Source organism: Ochotona princeps, chromosome 6 (genome assembly GCF_030435755.1).
Source record: "Ochotona princeps isolate mOchPri1 chromosome 6, mOchPri1.hap1, whole genome shotgun sequence".
Lineage (NCBI taxonomy): Eukaryota > Metazoa > Chordata > Mammalia > Lagomorpha > Ochotonidae > Ochotona > Ochotona princeps.
This window is the reverse complement of record NC_080837.1, coordinates 5069908-5078871: the sequence shown is the minus strand read 5'-3', so window position 1 is coordinate 5078871 and position 8964 is coordinate 5069908.

Here is an 8964-nt window from a genome sequence, read left to right as displayed (position 1 = left end):
ATGTGTCAGGGTTAGGAGCACAGACGTGGGGCACAGGGAGCCAAGGTTTGCACCTGTGCCCAGTCTGTGCTGTTTGTGTGTTCTGGAGACTCTGATCTGGTCTTTCTGACTTTCTCAGCCCCTGGGACATTTCCTTTTCTAGCATGCAGGAGGGTGCTGCGAACAAGTTCCAGGGAAGATGGGATTAAAAGAGAAAGCTTATTTTGGTGCAGAAAGTCTTAAAATTCATGCATATGTGGAGGGTCTTTTTAAAAAACTCATGGAAAATGCATTTTATGGGGGGGAAAACTGCATAGATTTCAAGATACTTTGCAAAATAAACTTCTCAGGGTTGGCCTTGTGGTACAGCACGTAAAGCTGTTGTCTATTTGGGTTTTCCACCTCTGATCCAGCTCCCTGGGAAAGCAGCAGAGGATGGCCTAAGTGTCTGGGCCTCTGCACGCCTGTGGGAGACCAGAAGAAGCTCCTGGCTTCAGTCCGGCTCTTGCCTGGCTGTTGAGCTACTTGAGGAGTGAACCAGTAGATGGAACATCTTTCTTCCTCCTTCTCTCTCTCTGTAACTCTGACTTTCAATAGACCAGAACAGACTAGAATCAAATCAAATCGAATTTACACCGTTTATTCATTCTACACATTCAGGGGTGACCTACCTTAGGCCTGACCTAACCAATCAGGGGCTGGAGACAGCGCAGGTGAAGTGGGGACACCAAGCCCTGGCTCCAGAGGGGCTTGCTATCCAGAGCTCATGCTAATTATGTAATTATTAGAAGACAAACAAGACGCACTGGTTACCATGAAAGTGAGCACCAGGTCTGAGACTGGAAGTCATGCACTGTGAGCTGAACTCATCACTTTGTCCAGACCTGCCCCTCCTCCGCCTGTGTCTGTCTGGCTCAGCAGGTAGCCCAGCCATTCTCTTCCTCAGGCCAAGACTGGGGGAGCATCCTGGTCTCCCCACCCTCAAGACTCTTGCTTATGCTGGAAAATCAGCCTTCTGGGATGACCCGGAGGCTCTCCAGCCCCACACTCCTGTACAAACAGGGGCAGCTGAGGGGGGGATGCCCCCAAGGAACACAGGCTCCCCTGTGCCCTGTGTGCCCTGTGTGCCCCATGGGCCCAGCGCCACTGATGGGACTGTGGGAGGATGGGGTACACTCAAGCCTGGGGTCACCAGCTCTCAGCGCCCACCTTGATCTGAACAGGCAGGAATCCAGTCATGCTGATCCACGGGGCGAAGCTCAAAGTGCCCGTCTTTTCCAAATAAGACAATATGTAGGGCCCGGCGGCGTGGCCTAGCGGCTAAAATCCTCGCCTTGAATGCCCCGGGATCCCATATGGGCGCCGGTTCTAATCCCGGCAGCTCCACTTCCCATCCAGCTCCCTGCTTGTGGCCTGGGAAAGCAGTCGAGGATGGCCCAATGCATTGGGACCCTGCACCCGCGTGGGAGACCTGGAAGAGGTTCCTGGTTCCCGGCTTCGGATCGGCGCAGCACCGGCCTGTTGCGGCTCACTTGGGGAGTGAATCATCGGACGGAAGATCTTCCTCTCTGTCTCTCCTCCTCTGTGTATATCTGGCTGTAATAAAATGAATAAATCTTGAAAAAAAAATAAGACAATATGTAGATACCTGTTGCAGCAGCCACTGTCATCAGTGACCACTCCTGCTAATGCCACCTGCTTAGAGCAGACACCAGCCTTTCTGGAGAGTCCCTTGCCTTCCAGGGAGCTGGGAGGGGTCGGCAGGAGAGGCCCACTGGGTCACGCCCGGGGAGGGTGACACAAAGGCAGGAACAGTCAGGGAGACTTTCTTTCTTTCTTTTCTTTCTTTCAGATTTATTTAGTTTTTTGGAAAGTTAGCTTTACAGAGAGAAGGAGAGACAGAAACATCTTCCATCTGCTGGTTCACTCCCCAAGTGGCCACAGTTGTCAGATCCGAGGCCAGGAGCCAGGAGCTTCTTCCCACTTCCCACATGGGTTCAGAGTCCCAAGGCTTTGGGCTATCCTCCAATGCTTTCCCAGGCCACAAGTAGGGATCTGGATGGGGAGTGGGGCAGCCAGGATATGCACCAGCACGCATATGGGATTCTAGCACATGCCAGGTAAGGGCTTTAGCTACCAGGCTGCCACCCTGGGGCCCTAGGGAGGTTGTTAACATTGGTTGGACCTGTGGTCAGAGCCCCGCAGTGGTCTCCCAACCACACGGCCTTAGACTACCCTCCCCATTAGACTGCCCTCAGCTTCCAGTAGTTCCAGAAGATGCTGGAAGTTCTTTTAGTCGATCCTTTTCTGCTCAGGACAGTCAGAGCTCATTTCTGCTCTTTGTAATTGGGAATCCCTGACTAACACAATGATCAGAATAGAAAAAAAAAAAAAAAAAAAACTGGAAAATTCCAAGAAGTAGAAAGAAGAGCAAAACATCACTCTTTTTTTTTTTTTAAGATTTATTTATTTTTATTACCAAGTCAGATATACAGAGAGGAGGAGAAACAGAGAGGAAAATCTTCCGTCCGATGATTCACTCCCCAGGTGGCCACAACGGCCAGTGTTGTGCCAATCTGAAGGCAGAAGCCAGGAACTTCCTCCAGGTCTCCCACATGGGTACAGGATCCCAAAGCATTGGGCCATCTTTGACTGCTTTCCCAGGCCACAAGCAGGGAGCTGGATGGGAAGTGGAGCTGCCGGGATTAGAACCAGCGCCCATATAGGATCCCGGGGCGTCCAAGGCGAGGCCTTTAGCCACTAGGTCATGCCGCCGGGCCCGCAAAACATCACTCTTACAGCCAAAAAAAAAAAGGATGACTACCCACAATTTCTTTCAGCCTCTTACGCATGCATATTTTATGAGCATTGCAATTGTTACATATAAATGCACATACTCTGATTTTAAACAGTGTTGTCTGGGGGCCAGTGTTGTGGTGCAGGGGGTTAAGGCTCCACTGGGGACACTGGCAATGCTGGTGTGAATCCTGGCTGCTCCGCTTCCCTGGAGAGCAGTAAAAGATGGCCCAAGTGCATGAGCTGTTGTGGGAACGTGGCTCAGCTGTGGCTGTTGTAGCCATCTGGGGAGTGATCAGGCAGATGGAAGACCTCTTTGTCTCTCCCTCTCTCTTCTGTACCTCTGCCTTTCAAATAAACAAATAAGTCATTTTTAAAAAGGGTCTGATTTAAAAGAGGACCCACATGAATATTCTAGAAAATTGGAGATTACAAGAAAAAAAAACCAGCTACAACTGAGCGGTAACTATGGGTCATCATTGTTGTATTTCCTAACAGTTTTATTATGTCACACCTTTTTTGCATCTGTAGGGAGCCAGGAAACTTGGATACCGGGATGATAGGAAGGGGGTGGGACAGCCTGCCTGGAGAATTAGACTGCCAAGGCGTAGAAGCTCCTCCTGTAGGCGACCTGGAGCTGGCGAAGTGCCCAGCACTGGACTTTGGCATTCAGCAGCAGCACCCAAGATGTTGTCTGTGGCTGCTTTCCTGGCACGGGTGCCCACGCTCTTCTCACGTGCATCCATCCTCAGTAAACACAGACACCTGGCAGAGTCACTGCTGTCTCCCAGGTCCTCAACACCAAGGGGACATGAGGAATTGGGAGGCGAGCGGGGCAGCTGCAGAACCATTTTTCCAGGAAGCGGGGGAGGGCCAGAAGCAACGGAGCGGCTGACTCAGCCACATGACAGACGATGCAATCTGGGGCCCCACCCGTGGATAGCTGACCTCTCGGCTGACACTGGCAATACATATATATATTACATATTACTAACACTTTCTCCAAAATGGGAGTGGTGATAAGAATAATACCTATTCCATAGAGCACCACTTATGAAATCATTTTCATAATTTTATTTATCAGAAAAGCTAGTGTGTGGCAATGTGAGTTAAGCCACCACCTGCAAGCACCAGGATCCCATAGAGGTGCCAGTTCATGTCCCAGCCACTCCACTTCCCATCCAGCTCCCTGCTTGTGGCCTTGAAAAGGAGTAGAGGACAGCCCAAAGCCTTGGGACCCTGTACCTACGTGGGAGACCTGGAAGAAGCTCCTGGCTCCTGGCTTTGGCATGGTCCATCATAGATTTCAAAATATTTTGCAACCAAGTAGATTTCTCTTTTATATTTATTTACTAATTTGAGAGACAGAGTCTCCCAGAACTTCCAATTCACTGGTTTGTTCCTTAAATACCAGCGAAGGCCAGGAGTGGGCGAGGCTAAAGTCAGGAGCTGGGAGCTCCAGCCAGGCCTTACTGTGTGGGTGAGCAAGCACCCAAGTACTTGAACATCATGGCTGCCTGCCTCCCAGGGTACGCACTGGCAAGAAGAGGAACTAGAAGTAGAGTAGGGACTCCAGGCAGGCACTTTGATAGGAGTGTAGCTGTTCATGGCACTTCACAGGAGCTTTCTGAAGCCCTGTGAGTATAAGTGAATCACATGGAATCATATTCCTCTGTGTGGAGCTTCTTTCACTGAATATTGTGGTGTTCACCCTCACGAATATTCATATCCAGTTGTAGCAACACATCAGAATGAATGGACACATGCTGTGCTTGTATCAGAATGGTGTGCAGGGGTCAGGCTGTTTCCAGAGCTGCTGGAAATACAGTTGGGTCTTCCACATAGGTGCAGAGGCCCAAGCCCCTGGGTCATCCTCTACTGCTTTCCCAGGCCACAGGCAGGGGGCTGGATGGGAAGTGGAGCAGTTGGGACATGAACTGGTGCCCATATGGGATCCTGGCATGTGCAAGGTGAGGATTTAGCCACTGAGCCATCGCATGGGGTCCTTGAATTGCAGTTTTACAGAAAGAAGGAGAGACAGAGAAACAGAGAGGTTCCATCTGCTGGTTCACTCCCCAAATGGTTGCAACAGCTGGGGTTGAATTGACCTAAAGCCAGGAGCCAATTTCCACGTGGGTGCAGGAACCCAGGGACGTGGGCCATCCTCTGCTGCTTTCCCAGACCACAAGCAGGAAACTGGATGGGAAATGGTGCATCCAGGACCAGAATCGGTACCCTATGGGATGCTGGAGCACAGGGTGGGGGATTAGCCCCCTAGAATTTCACTTTCTAATTGTTTCAAGCTGCTTATGAGCATGTTTGAGTTTTCTGTGTAGATGGTACATTCATTCAGCATCCTTGTTAAAAGCAGCTGACTCTTAGAGTCTGCCTGTAGATTTATATTTCATTTTCTGTGTGCTCATGTGTTATCCTGTTACTTATGCAGAATGGCAGCTTTGTTTCTTTCCAATGCTTATGCTTTTATTTCTTTGTCCAGCCCTCAGGCACTGGTTGGCTCTAAACATAATGTTGAATGGAAGTAGTGATCACAGGTTTTTTTGATTTATTTCCAATCTCAGAGTGAAGCTTTCATTATTCATCAGGAAGCATGATGTCTGCCTCCCGGGATGCACATTAGCAAGAAGCTGGGCTAGCGCACGGACCTGGTGTGTAAGCCCAGGCCCTCTGACGTGGGATGTGGGCGTGCCAAGAGGCCTCCAAACAGGTGCGCCCCTGCCACCCCTATCCAGGGCCTCCATGTTTCCATCTGTAAAGTGGAGTTAACAATATGTGACTTGCAAGGCAGCTGTGAGGAGGTAAGAGGCAACATCAGAGAAGCACACTCCAGTTTCCTGGCACATAAAGGCTCAGCAACGCCAAGCGTTTGGGGTGGTAGCAGTGAGGATGCTACCGTGGCCACCTGCGTTTCATGTCATGGGTTCCAGTTGTGGCTCCACTTCCAATCCCAGCTTCATGCCAGAACATATCCTACAGGTGATGATGGAGATTGGAAGAAGCTCCTGGCATTCGGTTCCTGGGGCTTCTGGTTCCTGGCCCTTGGCCCCTGGCCCCTGGTTCCTGGCTCCTGGCCCCTGGCCCCTGGCTCTAGTCTGGTCCAGCTTTCTTGTGGCAGTCATTCAGGGAATGAATCAGCAGATGGAAGACTTCTCTGTCTCTTTCTCTCTCTAATTCTGCCTTATAGATAAGTGAATCTTTAAAAAGAAAATAAAAGAACAAGATTGGTTTTAAAATCATCGTTGGCTGTGGCTTGTCCCCCCCAGCACTCTGGGGGACCCTCCTGTGGTGTCCTGATCTGCGGGTGTCTCTGTGCCCAGCCCAGCCCCTTCCCTCCCAACCTCCAGGCAGGAAGCTATCATTTACAGAAGGAAGAAGGGTTCTTGCTGTCTGCTGATCTGATTGGTACCATCCAGCTGGAATCCCTGCAGTGTGTGTGTGTGTGTAGGGGGCAGGAAAGGAGAGCCCAAGAGGGAGACATCAGGGTGGGCAGGATGGGGCAACTGGAGAAGTGTCTCAGGGCGGGTGAGGTGGGGGGCGGAACAGAAGGGCGGGGCTCTGTACGGAACAAGAGGAGGACTGGGACTCCCCAGCGGGCACCGGGTACTGCCCAGTGGCCAGAGCGAGAGATGGAGGCTGGGGGCAGGGACCTCCTTCCCTGATGGTGGGGGAAGCGGAGCAGCCCTTCCTGGGGGCAGGGACAGAGAGCAGGTGGGGACAGCCATCCTGTGGTAAGGAGTTTTTTGTTTTTTTTTTTAAAGAATTATTATTATTGGAAAGCCAGATATACAGAGAGGAGGAGAGACAGAGAGGAAGATCTTCCATCCAATGTTGCACTCCCCAAGTGAGCCGCAACGGGCCGGTGCTGCGCCGATCCGAAGCCGGGAACCAGGAACCTCTTCCAGGTCTCCCACGCGGGTGCAGGGTCCCAAAGCTTTGGGCCGTCCTCAACTGCTTTCCCAGGCCACAAGCAGGGAGCTGGATGGGAAGTGGAGCTGCCAGGATATAAAGCAGCCCCCATATGGGATCCCGGTGTGTGCAAGGGGAGGACTTTAGCCACTAGGCTATTGTGACAAGACAGAAGTCCATGCTCCTCGACAGGCATGGCATTCGCAGTGTCAGAATACTTTATGACACAGTTACGTCGCACAGAGCTGTGCAGCTGCGGTTGAAGAATGCACCTGGTCGCTCCGGTTAATAATGCCATCCATTCCGCCCACTTAGCGTGAAGCAGGCCACCACCTTCCAATCATAAAGGACGTTTGATAGCGGTCCCTCTAGTGGGACAATGAACCTTGCAATCCACGTGACTTCACCCATAAATCACATGACAAGACTCTGTTCGGGATGAGGGGGGCACACATGTCATGCAGGAATGCTGCGGTCTGCAGCGGCTCAGCTTCTCTCCCGTGGGAGCTGCTTGGCTTTGCTCCTCCTTCTCAATCACTGTTCAGGCACTGACGTGGTGGCGTTGCAGCTAAAGCTGCCACCTGTGGTGCCGGCATCCCATATGAGTCCTGGTTCTAGTCCCGGCTGCTCCATTTCCAATCTAGATTCCTGCTGCTGCACCTGGGAAAGCAGCAGAGCATGGCCCACGTGCTCGGGCCCCTGTGTCTGCATGGGAGACTCACATGGAGCTCCTAGCTTACCTGGCCCAACCTTGACTATTGCAGCCATTTGCGGAATGAACCAGTGGGTAGAAGACCCATCTCTTCCCCTCTCTCTGTAACTCTGCCTTTCTTTTTTTGTTATTTTATTTTTATTTTAAAAAAACATTTTATTTTTATTGGAAAGTCAGACATACAGAGAGGAGGAGAGACAGAGAGGAAGATCTTCCGTCCAGTGATTCGCTCCTCAAGTGACCTCAATGGCTGGAGTTGACCCAATCTGAAGTCAGGAGCCAAGAACCTCTTCCGGGTCTCCCACAAGGGTGCAGAATTCAAGGCGTTGGGCCGTCCTCTACTGCTTTCCCAGACGCAAGCAGGGAGCTGGAGAGGAAGCAGAGCTGCTGGGCTTAGCACCGGCACCCGCACAGGATCCTGGCGCATGTAAGATGAGGACCCTAGCCACTAGGCTATCGCACTGGGCCTGTAACTCTGCCTTTCAAATAAATAAGTCTTTAAGAAAAAAAAAAAAAACTTGCTGTTCATGTTGGTATATGATCAGTGTTAGTAATTTCTAGTATTTTCTGCAAGGTGGGTCTCCAAACTGTGGGAGCCGAAGGTCCCACAAAACCTGGACCTGCTCCTGCTGCGGGCAGCATGGATTCCCACAAGGGCAGCATGGAAGCTGAGCCCAACCTGGCCCCAGGCCCCTGTGTGGCAGCAGCGACAGCACTTGTGGAAATAGGAAATCAAGTCAGAACCTCGTACTAGTATTTATGAGAGAGAGAGAGACTCTCCTGTCTGCTGGCTCACTCCCTGATTGCCCACAATGGCTAGGACTATGTAGGCTGGAAGCAGGAACCGGGAACTCTCCAGGCCTCGCACTGGGCTGGCAGGGTGCCAGCGCTGGAGCCATCACCTGTGCCTCCCAGGGTGTGCGCTGGCAGGAAGCAGGGGTGGTGCGCCAGAACTCGAACTCAGGCGCTCTGGCCTGGGCACATGGGTGGATGACCTGCCTGTTGGTTATAGTTACATTCAAGCACCTGGGAGGCAAGGGGCGACCCACAGGCCTGTGTCTTCTCACACACCTCAATGCTCTACCAACAGTGTATACAGCAATGCAAACTAGAGCAGCCTATTAAAGATACAGGCCTGGCCCTGTGAGGTTGAAAATTCAGGTGGACGCAGGTTTGCGCTGTGGGACCCCGTCCTCTGTTGTGTACCCCTCACTGACTTTGACCCAATAGCAGCTCATGAGTGGGTGTCCCAGAGGCGTCCACTGAGCTTGCTCCGTGTGGCACAGGACGGGGCCACATGAGTGCCATCCTTGGTCAAAATCCAGTGAGCTGGACCTGCAAGGCCTGGAACCGCTTTGGATGGCAGGGATGCCGGCAGTGACTGCAGGACTTCTCAGGGCCTTTAAGATGGAGCCAGGAACCTGTGAGGTTTCCTGACCTGAGCAGCAGGGAGTGTCCCCTCCTGGGGCCTCTGAGGCCGGGGGTGGGGGGACCTGGGCAGAGGTAGGAAAGGAGTTTCTGGTCTAGTAGCAGTTGGTTCAAGGCTTTCCCAG